Source organism: Haliotis asinina, chromosome 2, assembly GCF_037392515.1.
Source record: "Haliotis asinina isolate JCU_RB_2024 chromosome 2, JCU_Hal_asi_v2, whole genome shotgun sequence".
NCBI lineage: Eukaryota > Metazoa > Mollusca > Gastropoda > Lepetellida > Haliotidae > Haliotis > Haliotis asinina.
Genome location: NC_090281.1, coordinates 22,846,232 through 22,864,270, shown reverse-complemented (window position 1 = coordinate 22,864,270; position 18,039 = coordinate 22,846,232). Strand labels below are relative to the sequence as shown.

The 18,039-nt window shown below is 39.9% G+C and overlaps 1 pseudogene; it reads left to right on the top strand.

Moving 5' to 3' along the window:
- Nucleotides 1–16,320, top strand: part of LOC137271648 (acetylcholine receptor subunit alpha-like) — a 28,285-nt pseudogene extending 11,965 nt beyond the window's left edge.
- The last annotated feature ends 1,719 nt before the right edge of the window (nt 16,321–18,039 follow it).

The following is an 18,039-nucleotide window of genomic DNA, read 5'->3' as shown; positions in this document are numbered from 1 at the left end:
TCCTCCAACATAGTTGTATTGTCACTGCCATGTCTCCCGTGGTTTCTTATGTAGGGATCGAAAGCATTTCCCAGAGTCTGAACACAATAGGCTTGAAATCATCTTTGTTCGAGGTTGTAATCTATGTTTTCAGGGGGTATTCTCGGGACGTGGACACCCTGGATCGTGTAAAAACAAAGTCCAGAAAAAAATGTCCACGTCGTGCGAATGGGTTACTGAGCTAATTAACGCCACTAAAACAACAGACGACATTAAAGGAACACCGCCCGTCCACATCCTGCGAATGAAAAAATTCAGGTTGTCCACGTCCTGAGAATGAACCGTTTTCATGCCCAATTTTCGGTGGAGTCTTCAACACAAACATCGAATCTCGATAAGTGGGAATTCCACGCCGAGATGAGCAGGCCTCGCTGGCATTATGCCGTGTTTTTTAGAGCAACTCGTCCTCCGATGAAGAACTAGAAGAACTATTTGAGACATACAGTTCCCTGTTGTTCACAATCATCTTTGAAGATGTGTGCGCCGCTCCTATTAAATGTGCTAAAGTTCGTGACAACCCAAAATTATTTCCCTTGGGATGTAAACTTGATATGAAATGGGAAGCTCGTTTCATATCCTATAAGTAAACTGCCAAGTGGATCACATCACATCACGTTTATTACACCACAGAGATTTACGTGTATTGAGTATCACCGACTGTCTCTGTGCATCATCTGTGACATATTACTGCAATTTGGTGCATTCTCTTGAAGCACTTGTCTCGCTGTTTGTCAGGTATTTCCAGCATTTTATGCTGTGTATTGATATACGCAGATCACGCAGATCACATCCTTAAAACCTGAGCGATATAAACCTCTAATTAAAGGCACCTGAAGTAATCGGCTGTTTAGCTTTTACACATGTTTCTAATTACTTCCTCGGGCATTATCATTTTAAGAATTTTAACCAGGTATTTTGCGTGTTCTAGATATTGTTAATATCTACGCATATACTGGAAACAATGTAAAAATGGTTATCTATGTTTTAAAACTATATTTAAAGCCATTCTTTTATTTCTGTTATGACAACACCGTTATAGATTTTTATTTATAAATACTATTTCAAAAACGTGTTTTATCGCGGGTTACATTGTACAGATAGGTACCCCGTCTGGCAACATCTGTGAACATCTGTGGATAGTCAGAAAACATGAAGTCGTGCCACTTCAGTTAGCTTGTGATACCTCTGGGTTGATATTTAACCTCAAACATATTTTTAAATACAAATCCCAACTCCCCAGGCTACAATTTACAGGCGACAGCAATATTGTTAAATGACTTCGCTTTACAGAGAATTTTTTAATGTTTTTTTGATAAAAGCAATCATTCAACAACAGTATTTAGTAGATAACTAGAAGAAAAGTGGTGATCTAATGTCACATGAATGGCATTGGGGTTCATTATCCTGTAATCAATCACCAATGCAGAATCGATTGGGAGCTAGCACAACTTTCTGGGCAGCACGTATCGTTCAATGCCGGGTGTGGCCATCCCTAGTCTTGATGCAGGCCCGAACCCGGCGTCGAACTGAGTAGCTGAGTCTTCCGACGTCGTGATTAGGGATCCGACGCAATTCCTTTTGCAGGGCAGCTGCCAACGTGTTCCTCGTCAATGGCTGATTTGGTGTTTGCGAATATGACATCCCAGTTATTACCAAAGGCTCAATTGGGGACAGATCTTGAAGAGTTGGAACTTGCTTTCGTCACCAAAGTTCACTCTTTGCCAGTTTCGCTGCTGAGGGTGTGGCACAGTCCCGGCTCATCTCAATCTGGCACGTCGGCGTCAATACGAGGGTCCAAATACGAAATGCAAGTGCATGTGTTCTCTGGGAATAGATATGTTGTGTCTAAGAGATGCGTTTTTCTCTATTTCCAAACAGAGAGTTATTTTGACAATTTACAGTCGTTTTTATTTTGGTGGTGTTTCTTTTGGCCGATAGTTTGTTACAAGAGTGTATTTTCTGTAATTTCTATTATCATTGAGTAGGGGATAATTATTATTGGGCACAGTGTTTAGAGTTCTGAGTGTTATTTATTATGGGTCACATTTCGCACTGCATCGTATGCATTCAGTTCCGCAGTGTTTTAGCGGCACGCCTTTTAGGTAACGCTTTAGAGTTCCCTCTATTTAGGCAATCTCCCGTACATGAGTATGTGTTTTGACCGTTGGTAAACACGAGGCCGATCACGAAGGTTCCATACTTCGGTGGAATGTTCAAGAACCAGTGACTGTATATATAAAGGCTGGTCGTTATATTGAAGACACACAGTCGCATCACCAATCCTAATCCTTGCTAATCATCCCAAATGTTATCACTGCATTATAATGAGTGAGAACGTTTAGGTTTACACCCCGCACAGCAATATTCCATCTATTTGGTGAGGATATGTTAATAGTAGAGTGTGGACCAGACAATGCAGTGATCAACACCATGAACATCATTCTACACAACTGGGATAGGATGACGTATATCAGCCAAGTCAGTGAGCCTGACCACCCGCTCCCGTTAGTCGCCCTTTACGACTGTTAGAAATACTCATTAACCAACTTTCTCCTTTTCAAATGAAGTATTTGAGTATAAATCAATCAACACTATGTTCATTACATCCGCCATATAGCTAGAATATTGCTGTGCGGCGAAAAACTAAACTCACTCACCCATATAAAGTCATACTTATTTATAAGCTAGGTCAAGGACCTAGGTCACATAGGGTCATGACATCTTGATGAAGGTTACGTCTTAATCATTAAACAAGCCATGATGCCTGATGACGTCACTCTCAGTGACTAAACAGAAGCCTCGATACAGTCATAACTTCATATCATCTGGGAGCCTTTACTTAAATAAATGCATTCTAGGGCAGACCTGAGTGTAGATTTCTAACATTTATGTCTATTATCTAATCAGTGTTTTCAAAGGGATCAGTTGCAGCTGATATAAACATTTCAGTGGATATTGGTGGCACTAATTAGATTGTAATGGTTGTAACAGAGAGAGACAGACAGAGAGACAAGACGTGTTTGAGTCTAGCCGAGGTCCTAAACCTAAGAATTTAAAAATTTGGTTGATTTTTATGTTTGCAATACTCTTAACATAAAGGTGAAGTGATGACTTACTCATTACGTTTCAAATCACCTTAATGTTGCCTGTAGCCAGTGTGATATTGCATTAAGGGATTAAAATACTGGATTAGTTGAAAACATAAGAATGAAGATTATATGGATATCAACTTCTTTATATGAGAACACAACGTTTCGGAGTTAATGCTTACTCCTTCATCAGTTGAAAACAGTGTTTCAAAAACATTCATTAATACTTGAGTTTGATTTCACTCTCGCCAATCAGTAGTTAAAGATTGAGATAGCAAGACCATTACTGAGATGTGGCATATTTAAAATGAAAAATCTTAAAATGATTTTTCCAAACACGTAATTCTTTGTTACCTAGATACCAGAGAGATGGAAACTAACTTTCTGCTTGATGACAAAAGATTCACTTTGCCCGTCCTAGATACGTCTAACACAAAGCTAGTAAACACAGTGTTCTGTTTACAGGTGTATACATTGCTGCCACGATGACGTGTGGCGCAGCTATGATTATAGTTTCATTAGTGATGATCTGCTGTTCGGACCGCAAGAAAAGCGAGCACCAGAATATGGATGCGGAGAACATGAAGAATTGCCAGAAGATGAAGACCATAAAAGAGAAGTTCACCCAGTGTTGCGATTGCATTTTGACCTATTTGGAAACGAAAATAGCGTCGTGCTGTTCTTGTATTTCCTTCCCTTTGTGCGCGCGAAATGTGAAGCGTACCGAGATTTATGCCAGTATTTCTTCCCTTTTAGCACACATACTTATGATTATCTTGCTAACTGTGTTTTTGAAAGGTAATACTGGAGACAAAAATTGGTTGTTGTGCCCCCCATACATGCTCTTATTTGCTGTACTACTAGTCCTATTACTATGTCAGTGGCGTTCCAATCAAATGAACAAAAATGGTTATGAACACGTTGCTGGCGAAAATTCTCAGGGGACACCGGCCCCTGTGTCTGTGTCCGTGCAGGACTCACTGGCATAACTATATCCAATATATAAGCCGATAAAAATCATGATGAGAAACTATCATCACACTGTAAATTGGACCCTTCAGAAGGACCTTATCCCACACCGCTATTGTTTATACTACTACTGAGTTGCCTGCACATTTTTGGTTGTGAGCATGGGGTCGGTTGTTGAAAACGCTTGGTGTGTACAGATGGCTGACTTGTTGGTTACATTAAGCATGTAAGACGGATAAAATCACGAAGAGAACTATTATCACACAGTAAAAAGTTAAGGGTCTGGGAAGGCCCGAATCCAGTTCCATCATTGCACACGCTACTCTCCGTGTGTGCTCAGCTAATCATGTTTGGCTGGCTGTCACAACTGATGAAAAGCCACCATTTCCCCAATGGTTTACTGCTACAAGGTAAACTGGGTTGAATACGTGCCTGTTTGGTTCGCTGAGGCTGATTGACAGGCTATGACGAGAACATTCCCATTTGTCAGCCTGTATGGGGGTCTGTAGTCCAACAGTTAAAAGAATGAGGTATTCTTAATTTGGCGGTCCAGTGGATGACGAACAAACAGCAGGCAGTAAACAAAAAAAACACCCTCAACCCAGCATTGATTTCCCCACATGGGTACAAATGTGTGAAGCTTATTTTTGGTGTCCCCTACCGTGAATTGTTTCCCCTTCCCAGCATTCATGGTTGAGTGGTATAATTTTTAACTCTACTGTCTGGCTTTCATGCAGCACTGGTCTTTCTGCCAGTACTGAGTTACACTGCTGTCTGTAATCAACACGCCTTTGCATCTTATGACTATAAAGACTGAAAAGGAAAGACCAAGTTTAAAGACGCAGGCATATTTTCATAATAATTTTGAAATTTCTCGTAGTTTTCTGGCATAGGAGTGAGTAATGCCAACTTCTTTTTCAAGCCATTCTTTCCACGTTCAAGCTTTTTTTCATGTGAAAAAGTTCAAAGGCTACATTCAGCTATGCATCATAATCGATTTAAGTGGAAAGAGACTGTAAATTACATTGTTTCAGTAAATCATATCCTGATCTGAGTTTTTCTAAAATGTTTTGTAGGCTTGCAAACCTGTTGTCTCTCTGAAATTCTCACACTGTAGAGTATTGTACCGAATCCATCGAACGCAGTCTTTTCGATATTCATAGAGATCTGTGCCTGTTAGACTACTTTTTACTTTTTCAATCATTGGTGAATATACTTCAAGCTAACAAAAATATAATGTTCAGATACCACCTTGAGTGAGTGAGGTAATATTTAACGTCACATCGGCAATATCTCATATATCGTGACGAGAACATGTTTGATATTGAAATGAAATTATATACACTTTAAAAACCATGACAGTCTAAGGACCGTAAAACACTAGAATATCCAAGTTACAATATGAAAATTTGTTGAAAGTTAAAACTAATGGCACTATTTGGACAATACAGTATAAAATGCGGGCTGTATATCACCAACAGCCGAAGGTAGATCACCAACAGCCGAAGGTAGATCACCATACTAGGGACCACGGGGACTTATAGTACATTTGCTTCCTGCATGGACCTACATCATCTGGATTTACATCATCCTTTCATTTGTTAGCAATTTAGGAAATCTAGCCATACATTAAAAACACACATAGTCTACGTTTCAAAATGTGGAAAGTTTTAATTTTCATTGAATGTATGTTTGCTTACGTACCCTGACAGGTGGACAATAAGTTTACAGTACTTTAACCCCCTTTGAGGGTACAGCCACTAACAAGCACAGTTACGAATGTAAACTTCCAATAATAAAATATTTATCTACTTACACGTCATTGAATCAATCTAATTCTTTTTAAAAAGCAATAATTAAATGAAAACTAACGTTATTAAAAAGACCCTTCATAGTTCGAGATTTGAAATATGTATCCACTGTGATAGATACCATTTTAGCCTCGAATGTAATGATGTAATCATACTGAACTCTGAACTGAACCTTGACTCCATCAAGGTTTTGGATGGCGACTGTTCCACGTTGTATGTAAATTCAGCAGCATTGATTTCATGGCGTTTAACTTCGATGACAAGGGTCGAACCTTGTATTGCACGTCTCCCAGAGTCTGGGGCTTCTGCAATTTTTATTTAAATACATTCATTGTTTTCCGTATTGCTGACGGGAGGCCAGCATGTAACCCGTTTGATCTGATAATGGTGATAGGTACAGTCTCTTTTCCTCAGTGGGAACATAACTACCCAGCAGAACCCACTTGCTTTTTCAGTTCTAGGACTTTCTTTCAGAATAGGACCAGAATTTGGTAAACGTTTGCTGCAGGTGCCCAAGAACCAATCAAATGTCAATTTGTTGAAGCGATTGAACTTGCTGTTTTCATTGAAGCGTTTGGTTTGGGAGCCAATGTTTAGTTCACATTTAGACTGACAGAAGTCTTTCTTCCTCAGAATATCTGAAACAGTTTGTCTGGCAATTTGACATTTCGAAGCAAGTTCTTTTTGAGATGGCCGAAGGATAGTTTCAAAGTCTTTTATCAATTTCACTTTCTGATCTAAAGTAAGTTCCAAACGTGTCCGCTTGGCTGGAGTTGCCATGTTGATACGATGAGTGGCTGTCAGTGTTCGAAAAACGCTTCCTATTTAGCATTCCCCATGAGTGACACGTGGCAACTCACTCATTACATGTACTTGTTTAGCAAAGCTGAGTTAAAATCATCTCCTTCCCTCTAGTACATTCAAATCACAACTAAAAACTCATTTATTTTTCCGTTACAAGTAACGTATAAACATTTGTACCTGCCAGCTGTATATATTTCAACTGGAGCTCAGGAAGCGCTTTAAGCATATCCTTGTGACGTCGAAAGGTGCTATATAAATAGGTTCTTATTATGTTTCACAGATTAGAATTGAAATGCAGCAGAGAGGGTTCAGGTGATCCTGGCACAGTCAGGCTGGTAAAGCTCATCATCAGCTCAAGGCTCTCGCCCCCTCTACACACAGCCCAGACAGCGAATGGGACTTCTGTCAGGAAACACTGCTTAGTCGAACCCACCAAGAACTTTTTGGAGAATATGAAGGCTCCCCAACACTGCAGCCTTCTGCATTACCCAGATTGTCAGAAGGGCTGTGCTCCCGGTGGAAAACCCGGCACTCTTCTGTTCTGCGCCAAGAGATCAGTAGGTACCAAACCAAGAGCACCAAGAACAATGGGGAGCCTGACGACAGTGTACTTGGGATGCAGGCAAGACAATTCAAAGGCGAGATCCGCATATTTAACATGCTTTTCCTGAATCTTGCCAATCACATTGCTGTCAAAAGGGACAGAAAATTTAATTATATAAATAATTTCATTGGTTTTATCAAAAAGAACAAGATCAGGTTTGTTGGCTGGAATTCGTCCCAGGCTGTATGTTGGCCTATTCCAGAGAAGTTTGAAAGCATCATTTTCCAGGACGCCCTGGACATGTTTAGGGTTGTACCTCGGGGTCAAAGCCACAGGCATAGTGGAGACGATAATAAAAACAGCGGGGATGCCATCATGTCTTTTAATATCTGCTGTTTGTGCCAAGGAAGGCACTGACAAGGTTTTGGACAGTCTCTGTAAATTCATTGCAAAGACGACATTTCATGCTCACGTTTTGATTAAGAATCACATTTTGACGATTGCGAGTGGGAAGTGACTGGTCCTGAGCAGCAAAAAGGAAGCCCCCAGTTTCACATTTGAGACCAGCCGACTTCATCCAGGTGAAGAAGTCGGTTGGATTGCTGTTCTGTTCCACACACTGCATGTACACACGATGCAATGTCTTCCCAGACACCTTCTCCACAAAGGACCGATTTATACTCGGCCCGAAGTTTATCCTGAATTTGGGTATTCTGGAGCTTGTCTCGAACATGCATTCCAAGATAGGTGTAGGCCTGATCTTCCACGAAATGCTCAACAACTCCTCCCCCTTGTAACTTGACCAATCCATCATTAGTTACCTTGCCACGTTTCAAATGAAGAGTATTACATTTGTCGAGTCCAAATGTCATGCCAATATCATTAGAAAAGGACTCGACAAGGAGAACCTGTTCTTTCAAATTTGTCTCTCCTTTGGCAAGGAGCTCGATGTCATCCATGTAGAGGAGATGAGTAAGAGGTGTTGAGGATCTGTGCTGAGGATGTCCGGGATGGTACCCTTCCTCCCGATTGAGCAGAAAACTCAAAGGATTTAAAGACAGACAAAAAAGCAAAGGACTGAAGGAGTCCCCCTGAAATATTCCCCTTCTAAATGGAATAGATTACGAAGTCTGCACCTACCCTTGCGAGTACATCTCAAGCTGAGTTGACCAGCAACTCATTAAAGACTTGAGTAAATCAAGTAGTCGCTCAGGGAGGTCAATACACTGAAGAGACTTCAGAATCCATTCGTGAGGGACAGAGTCATATGCCTTTTTGTAGTCTATCAGCACATGGAGAGGTTGCGATGGTACGTCTTATCCTCTTCCAAAATCATTTTCTGTACAAGAAGTTGATCCTTGCACCCCCAACAGCCCTTTCTCGCCCCCTTCTGCTCTCTGTAAATTATCTCATTGGACAAACAGTAAGTATGACTATTATTATTACCAAACATTCATTTATCTTTGTTGGCAACCATGTACACTTGTAGTTACTTAATGTGTGATTCCGCATGCTCATAATCGCTTGTTATTTCAACGCAGGGTTTAATTGGTATCAAAATATATCTGGCCAACTCCACATCACGAGCCAAATCAGACAGTGCTGAGTACTACATGTATTCGGGTGATTCATTTCATTCCGGGATCCAGAATTACCAGCTGCCAAGCATTTAAATGATGATAAATGTACTAGGCATGGACGGAACTGAGATTTTATGCCAGTTTTGACACCTTGCCTCATTAGACAGCTTCCAATTTACACAGCTTGCACTGCACATCGTTCACTATTGCAACCTGCAGCTGTACCTGTCGCTGGGAATGAAAAACACACCATGGATGGAACCTTACATTTGAATAAACATGGACTTGTGAAAGCTTGTCACCAGTGATTTTGAGAAAGAACTGTAAAAACTTGCTATTCAGCAAGACCATGGAAGTTTGAGACAATGCTTCAGCGTCAAGCTTGTCAGATCCACCAAGGAAGAAAAACGTATCAGCGGTCTGGCACTCAACCGGAACAAGATATTCAATGACGGCTTGGCTGCTGTGCACATGAACAAAAGCCACATCAAATTCAACCGGCCCATTTACGTGGGATGAGCATCCTTGGCTTATCCAAACTCTTGAGGTGCAAAGTGCTGTACATGAACACGGATTACTTGCTCATGGAAATTCTCACCGAGGACGTTTACGAGGACATGAAATAACACACCTGTACAACAACAGCAACTACCCCAAAGGCCACCCGTTGCATGACACTGCACATATCGTGGAGAAAATTTATTACAGCACATGCGGGTACTGGAAAAGCGTGGATGCTGTCTTAAAACTCGCCAAAGCCATGTGAGTCTTCGAAGAGAATGCCAAAGCATGGAAGAGAAAACCATATTATGCCTCAAAATACAAGACATCTGGCAAGTCAATCTGCTGGCACCTCAGTACATCTCAAGATGAAAATTCAACATTTTTAATGCCAAATCGTATTCCTATTCCAATTGACATTCTGTGTCTCCTTCATGACAGGCTGAGGCCCAAAACCTACAAGTACATCTTGTCATCAGCATCGCCAGTCGCTACAAACAAGCCGAACTGATGACGACCACAGATTCGAATGAAGTCGCAAAAAGCATTTGAACACATCTACAAATGCAGTTGCTTGACCTGGCCTGCCATACTGCAAGTCACAGTCCCTTACACATCACTCACTGTGTGAAGATAGTGTTCTCATCATAATTTTTATCAGCTTATTTTCTGCTTTATGTAGCCGGGCCAAAAGAGAAAGATACACACACACACACTGTGACTCGGAGGAGTAACCACCTCCAAGGTAACCCCAGCCTTTTTTGTCCCGACCGACCACGACCTCAATGTCCATACCTCAACAACTGTTCGATTGATTTTACTCAGATTGTGCATGAACCTCAATAAGTAGTATACACTATGATGGAACGGGATAAGGTACCTGGTCCGGTGCCCGCATCGTGTATACTACTTACTGGATTACTGGCCAATCAACAGAATTAGACCCTTGAAATTTGTATTGATAATGTATCTGATTTCATGACCGTTTCACTGCACACACACACAACATTGCATCACTACCTGAGCTTGACCACCAACATCGCTAATAGCAACACAACAGACGTGATGGAAATGGTCATAAAACATTTATTAAAATTCGACGAATACAGTGTGATTTTTCCTTCACAAGTATTAGGGAACCTTACTATCATAACGTAGCATTATGACATGATATGACTAGTTATTTATAGCTTCCAAGCAGGGACTATACTCTGTGGCTGCATGCAACGGGGTATGAATATGTTTGCTTCCGTTATCATGTGCTTCGAACTTTTGTCGTAAAGTAATAATGCCCTGAAGATGTTGTCTATCTCTCAAATTCAACATTCATAAAACAGGTCCAAACATAAACAGTATCTAACTTATAAATCAGAAAGCCTTGTAACACTGCATCCCCACCTGTACAATGCTTGTATCAAACGTTCATAAGCGGTATACTTGTTTCAGTTTAGAATGGTAATTTCCAAGGTAACAGTCAGGCATGCGAAACAACAGATTATGCTACTCACATGCAATCATGTCCCGCTGCAAAGCTGACGTCAGCGTTCGACTCGTTTGAGGTTGCCTCCCACAGGTTTAAAATTTTCATATTTGAGCATACAAATGCTGCAATAACTGACAGACAATTCATGGCGACGTCCATCGAGGAATAGCCTGATGTTATCTAGAGATGGGGTGATATTCAGCCATCGCTGATTGTAGGTGAGATTGCAAAGAGTGACTTCGTGTCCCACTGACGTGTTATAGATTGCGTACAGCAGTGTAACAGGTTCGCCACTCGTGATTCGCGAGAGCACCATGTACATATTACAAAAATACATATATCTAATATAATTATATTCGATATGTCTAATATTAATATTATAAAAACTCGATGTGTCTAAACCCAAGTACACACCAGGAGTGATTTAGCCTAAAAACAATGATGTAATCGCTACCGACCTCACACAAATGAAGATCCTACGGCGTATGCCGTTGGTTCCCACAGTCGGGGTCAATTTATCAATATATTTCAAAGGTATAGGCTTTCAGTGAGAACTGTGAAAGTCGTGCACACTTGGTTTAACAACCCGATGCAATTCAATTTTGCCAGGTCATGCACACCGACAGGGTGCAGCGTAACATAAGGACACTCGCCACGATGAACTGAGTCGGTCCTTGTTTTCGTTTCACGTTTACTACAAAATCAAACACATCCTGAAAGAAATCAATGCACCACCTCTGCATGACAAGGTGTGGAATGCAGTAACCATTTGATGTGAATTCAAAATCAATCTGAAATCGGATTGGCACATACCAGGTACAAAACCAAGGGTTGGGGATTTCATATGGTGTAGCGAAATCAATTAAAGAAGATCATTTCCTGAACATAGGTTACGTTGCGGACTTTGCTAAATCGAATAATGAATGACGAGATCGAGTAATAAATGGCGAAATGATCCTGTGGCAGTAACAGATTTTGTATATTCGAACATGCTGTGTATTGATTAGAAATCTTGTAAATAAATTCTTCAAAATTCATTGCATAGTTTTAGTTATATTATTTATCCTATTACTCAGCCTGCCTTAACTATCACTCACAGCCAGTTCACCACTCAACACAACAACATAAGCCCTTTCCCACTTAGGTCCCTTTGTCTTCATAGCCAGCTTGGGCAATCAGCTAAGCTTTACACCTTTTACACATAACAAGGTTTGTGGTCTCTCCACATTCAATCGTCAGTGTGTTGATATGACATGTTGAATTTCTGGGACATATCTTTGCACAAAGTCTTTGGACCGCAAATATTTTATTTACTTATTGAACATGCGATATCATACTTGGACATATCTAATAATTCTATAAGTGTTTGATATTCTCAAATGCATAGTAAAGTGAATTTGATGTTTTTCTTGGTGTAAATGACACAATATATGCTGTGCATCCTTTATAATGTAATATTAAATAACATGATCAATAAAAGGCAAGGTGTGTGATAAACAGATGAACACAAGTATAGCTTTGTAACAATGAATGAATGAATGCAATCTTATTTTTGCATCGTTTTATATCTTGTTCAGTTACAGCCAAACTTGTATGTGTGAATACTGTACAATTGCTGAGGATTCTTAGTATATGTTCGTTATTAGCACATAAGTATTGTTATTTGCTCTACAGACACGCATTCGATACAGAGACAACAGCATCCCCAGGTGTGAAATAAACCTAGGCACACACACCTGGAAGGTTTATGTATTGTTTATATACTAGTATGATGTGACGCAAATGGAAGACATTTTGTAATTGGTCACTGAATCAACTATAGCATATGTATGAATAATATGTGTATATCTGTGTTAATAGTGTGTGTATATTGTAAACCGTCGGCCAATGAAGAACAACAAAAGCAGTTTCTGTTGTCTGTGCGTGACTGACGCAGCCCTGTTATAAGTCGTATGTTGCTTTCACCATTTCAAGGATGGAGCAGCCCCAATAAATTGAAGACGACTAGAAAATATATATGTAAGATACATCAAAGGGGTTTTCTCGCGCGGGTATCATCCGGTTGAATAATTCACTTCCAACGTACGTGTGGGCCATGCTGGGACAGGCACAAACGTTTATTTTTAAAAAATAAGCTTTACAGTGAACCTGGTCTAAAATATACACTTACAATGCTACTCCCTTTCACTTTGTCATTTTTTAAAACTTTGCTCAAAACTCTGGTACTCTTCTTGAACAATGAATTTAAGTTACATTTAGTCAAATTCATAAAATGCGCTTCGAACTCACTAGTTTTTCGCTTTATTTCACTTAAGTAAATTGTGTCGTCAAATACAGTACTACATAAATACAGTTTGGTATTAAGGGTAGGTTAATTAGTTTATTCTTGTATGGGCCGGGTCGTTGATTCTAAAATAGTTTGTTGACAACACATACAACGTGTACAAGGTTATTGAAGTGTTTTCTGTTGATACAGCTACTAGTATATCTTTGTCATGTACATTACTTGCCATGTATGTTATGTATACGACTTTTATGTGTCATGTTAACGCCGGAAGAATATATATACATTTACGTTCACAATATCCAATTTGTGACCGCATATGTTCCAGAATACAATACGTCATGTAAACTTATCAAGCCAAACGCGGACATTCTGACAATGTGCTCATAACGGTATTTCATCTGCTGTACAATATTATAGTGACGCTTCGGCGACGTGGTACCGCTCTGGAATAGTTTAAAATAAAAGAAGAGTCAGAAAGTATCAGCCTCCGGTAAAAAAATATGATGTCTACTAGCATTAGACGTGCTGATGAAGATTGAGAAATTCCAATGTTGTTAAAGTCATCAGGAGTGTGTACATTATGAAGCTCCGTCTCATTGTCACCATTGCAACTGTAAACTTAAGTTCAATCGCTTCATTGGCTATTGTCAACATGTGAGCCATTGTTTTCATTTAAAATACAAATTATACAGAATTTAGATGTTTCAAATAAATTATCACGTTGAAGTGTTTACATACATGTATTTAGCATTGATCTCCATTTACTGTCCTTACCCTATTATTCTACAATGATAAAATTGTAATAGTTTTCATTATTCAAGCAATTATTTATGTTACATTTATTATGAATGTTTATGAATCATGTGAGTTAGGAATGTTATGTTATGTATGTGCATTATAATGTTAAGGTAAAAGTAAATTACTACTCTTTAGTATGGCGCACAATGTTCGTCAATGCATTATAATTCAGTCATTTATAGACATGGTCAAATAAGATCAAGTTTCAATTATCAAGTCATAATGATGATTTGTCTGATTAATAATTAATTTTTTCATTATTCCGTAGCTGCAACTCATTGATTCATTGGTTGGTTGATTGACGGGCGAATGAAGATTCCTGCTTTTCCTGAGATCCTCTCTATTTTTGAAGGCATTCAGATCCAGGAGCTAATTCCCCTAAATGATCCTAGGTATAAACAGTCACAACAAGACTGTTTTACAAACAGTTTCCAAGAAATCCCAAGTCTGTTGCGTGTACACAAATCACAAATCGATTCTGCAGGGTTTACATTCACTGTCACTTCAAATTTCAACCTTTCACAAAAACAGTGGCTCGTCCACCCCCACAAATATTGTGCAAGTGTTCATTATGGTGTTGCCTGTACGATAACAGTTTGTGCACATGAAACATACTTTACAGCTTTGCGAGGGAAAAATCAGGTCGGCTTTATATGCATTTTACCAGTAGTGTTAAACCAGGTTTAATTGTGTTCCTTTTCTTCGCAAATATTTCGGATAAACCGGATTATATGCCTGAGTGATCATTTCGTTAGCCCTATCGGTCTACCTGGCTGAAAGAAATCAGATATATATTTTATACGTTTATTTACATATTAACAACTCTGTACAATTCAGATGTTACAAAACATATGGAAGCAAGCGCAACAAAAAGTTTGAAAGAAGTAGAACCTGCACATTCAATCAGAGTGATGTCATCCTGCTGTAGACGCAGTTTCAGAGTTCAAGGGTCTCATACAGTCTGATATATTTCCTTCTCTTTGAGGCTGGTTTGTATTTACCTCTGGCTAAACGCTATTACAACCTTGAACAAAACAGTATCAAAATCAATATACATTATTACCTAGATTTTAAGAATGTGTTATAGTTCGTGTTGCAATGTATTTATGGTATTATTGATATTATAATACTTGTAAAATGACATATTTACCTTTGTGTATTTTTTTGTGTAAAGATGGTGGTCCTGGTTCTTGTTAACCACCGTGACGATGTCATTCAACATCGGAGCTGTTAATCCACAGTTCTTGTCAAGACAGCGCCAGGAAATCTCTTCTTGTTTTCTATTGTTCAGTCTGTACATAAATTCCACACACATATATATCTACTACCTCCAACAGTTGACATAAACGTGTGACCTAGATGTACCTATTCCCATTGCTGGGATGAGTGAGTGAGTGAGTGAGTGAGTGTAGTTTTACACCGCAATATTGGACATGAGTCAACCAAGTCAGCGAGCCTGACCACTCGATCCCGTTAGTCGGCTCTTGCGACAAGTAGAGTCGCCTTTTTAAGGCAAGCATGGTTTGCTGAAGGCGTATTCTACCCAAGTCACCATTCCCTTAGTAGTTTTGGTTCAGGGAGGTTGAGTGAAGGTTATGGGAAACTGATTGGCTGATCCAAGTCAAGTGATCATCGCCAGGTAGCTCATAGACCGGACGACAGAAATAAAAGGTTGATGTTTTAGTGCAGAAAACCTTCCATAAGAAAGCAAAAAGTGAAGGGTAATGAATTAATGAATGTATAGTGTACAACTCTTAACGCGCTTAACAGCTCACGTAATTCCGTCCCTTTAAATCGCCCGCGTTAGGTAGAGCGAACGTCTATTGTTAACCCTTTGTAAAGAATTATTCAGCTCTTTCCTGACTCTGAAAGTTGATATTTTAAAGCGATATCATGCAAGCCTTTCCTGTTGTATGTATACAGTTTTAGTTTTACTTCAGGACTGCAGTCCGACTATGATGCTTTAAAAACAAATGGTTCAAAATATAAATGGATAGAAGTCTATCTAGAAAACCGATTAAAACAACATGAAAGTGCCATCGGATGAGACAACCCCAACAGTAATGTAGAGGGATGGAATCTGTTCAGTTAAACAGTTCTGTCATGCCCTGTTCGGATAGAGGACAGATTTAGGTAATTCAGGACTTCCACCTCTTCATTTCAAAAATGCATGACCTGTGTTAGCTCATGTACAATACATATAGAGTTATACACCAGTATATATTGGCTGACATCTAGTCTAAGCTGGACAAGGACAAGGAAGAACTCCAAGAGGATATGGAAGAAGTTGAGGAGAATATAGAAGACATCAAGAAGGAACAAGAAGAGGTCCATTTTGATATACAGAAGGTTGGGCGGATGGTAGAATCAACCAAGAATTTTGTGTATATTTCGACGACTGTCTTTGCTCTGTGAAAGGTCTTGTGGACAACCTGGAAGCACTGCGTATCAGCCAAACAAGATGATTCACAGTTCATGTACCCGATACACAAAAGAGGATGACGTGAAGAATGAAATGCCTTCCAGGTACCCCTTCAACTCAACTTGTCTGTCGTCTTTCCTTTTCAGTATGGGCGAGTGGCAGATTTTGCCATGTCTGCACAGAAATGCCATAGACTGGAAACGTTTCTCCACTCAGTTAATCAAGAAGCAGCAACAGTCTTCCTTTTGTATGTGACTCCTTCCGGAAATTCAGCAGCTTTTCAATGTTTGCTGCGTGGAGGGGCTGCTACTTCCATACTTGGGCAATGGTGTGTGTCGAATATTGTCCCAATATCCTTGTGGTGGCTCGAGAAGGAGTGCGTATCGAATAGTCCACATGAGCAGCTGTGGTTGTACAGGTTCTCTATGTTCACAAAACAGTCATCAATTGCTATTTCTTCTGGAACCTCGAGTGGGAGGCGTTCCTGTGGTGCGTAGTCAATGTCTTTGTTTCTCCATAGAATATGTTCCTTGCTGCTGATGCAGTGGTCGATGGCACCTGCACTTTCAAGTCGAGTTGTCACCGTCTAAGTTGGTGTTGAGTTTTGGTTTGGCATCGAGACAGTCAGTGCATTGGAGGTGTCTGTCCTGGGGTTCTGGGCAGTCTGCGGGTTTAATTCGTAGTTTGCCTACTGCAGGTCGAAATTGGTGTGGTTGGTAGAGGTACATGAAATCAACTATTTTGCCATCTTCTACGAACTCGCGAAAGAGCAGCAAAATAGAGTTCCAGAAATTACCGAGGAATCTGGTATCGCTCATAGAAGGTGTAGCCTGATCGCTTCAGGATTTGTTTCTCTCAGTTGGAAAGGAAAAGATATGAATTATTTAGTAGGTTTTCGAAGTCAGAATTTGTCTTTGTGCCCCAGATTCTCGTATGCGATATGTGATATTTACTCTTTGCTTCTCAAAGGGATAAATTGCCTGATTGGATCTCGGCATAGGCTTCATGTTATAGTTTGGTTCCTGGCATTCTGGCTATGTCATATACCTACAATATCTCTAATTGGGGTGCACTTTTGCTGTGTGATAAAATACGGCTCATAGTTACTACACACCTGTACGTGTGTGATACGGTTTTTGCAGATGAAAAGTAGTCGTAATGAGTCTCAGAGAGGGCTGCACCCTGCAAATTTGCAGGCAATTTGGCTTTGCGGTCCCGTACCCCTATTGTCTATACTACTCGTGTGGCGGCCATACACAATATTGAACTGAAAAATTTTGATTTTTTATTCTTGTGACTTGAAATTCTGTATACCCATGTTGAATCCTGATTGTGGCACTGTCAATGTATCGAGTACATCACACAGATCTCAGCAATGAAATAGTAACAATTTAACCAAATTACCATCTCTTTTATAGTGCCTTAAAGAATGTGAAGTTTCTTTTTTGACCCAGTATATCTCATTTCGAAAACTAATTAGTGCATCACCATGAAGGTAGGTATGTTGGGAATAAGTTGGAAGCAATCTATAAGACATCTTAGTGGCAAGCAACGTGTTTCATGTTTATGATAGTCTCCTGACTCTCAACCCAGCCAACCATCCTAAAGTCTCCTTAGAAATGAAGGGTCCTTTTCAAGTATCCACGGTTATGCATGAATATCAGCCCACTGTTTAAGATGTCCTACCTGTGTGACACATGATGTGTCCTGCT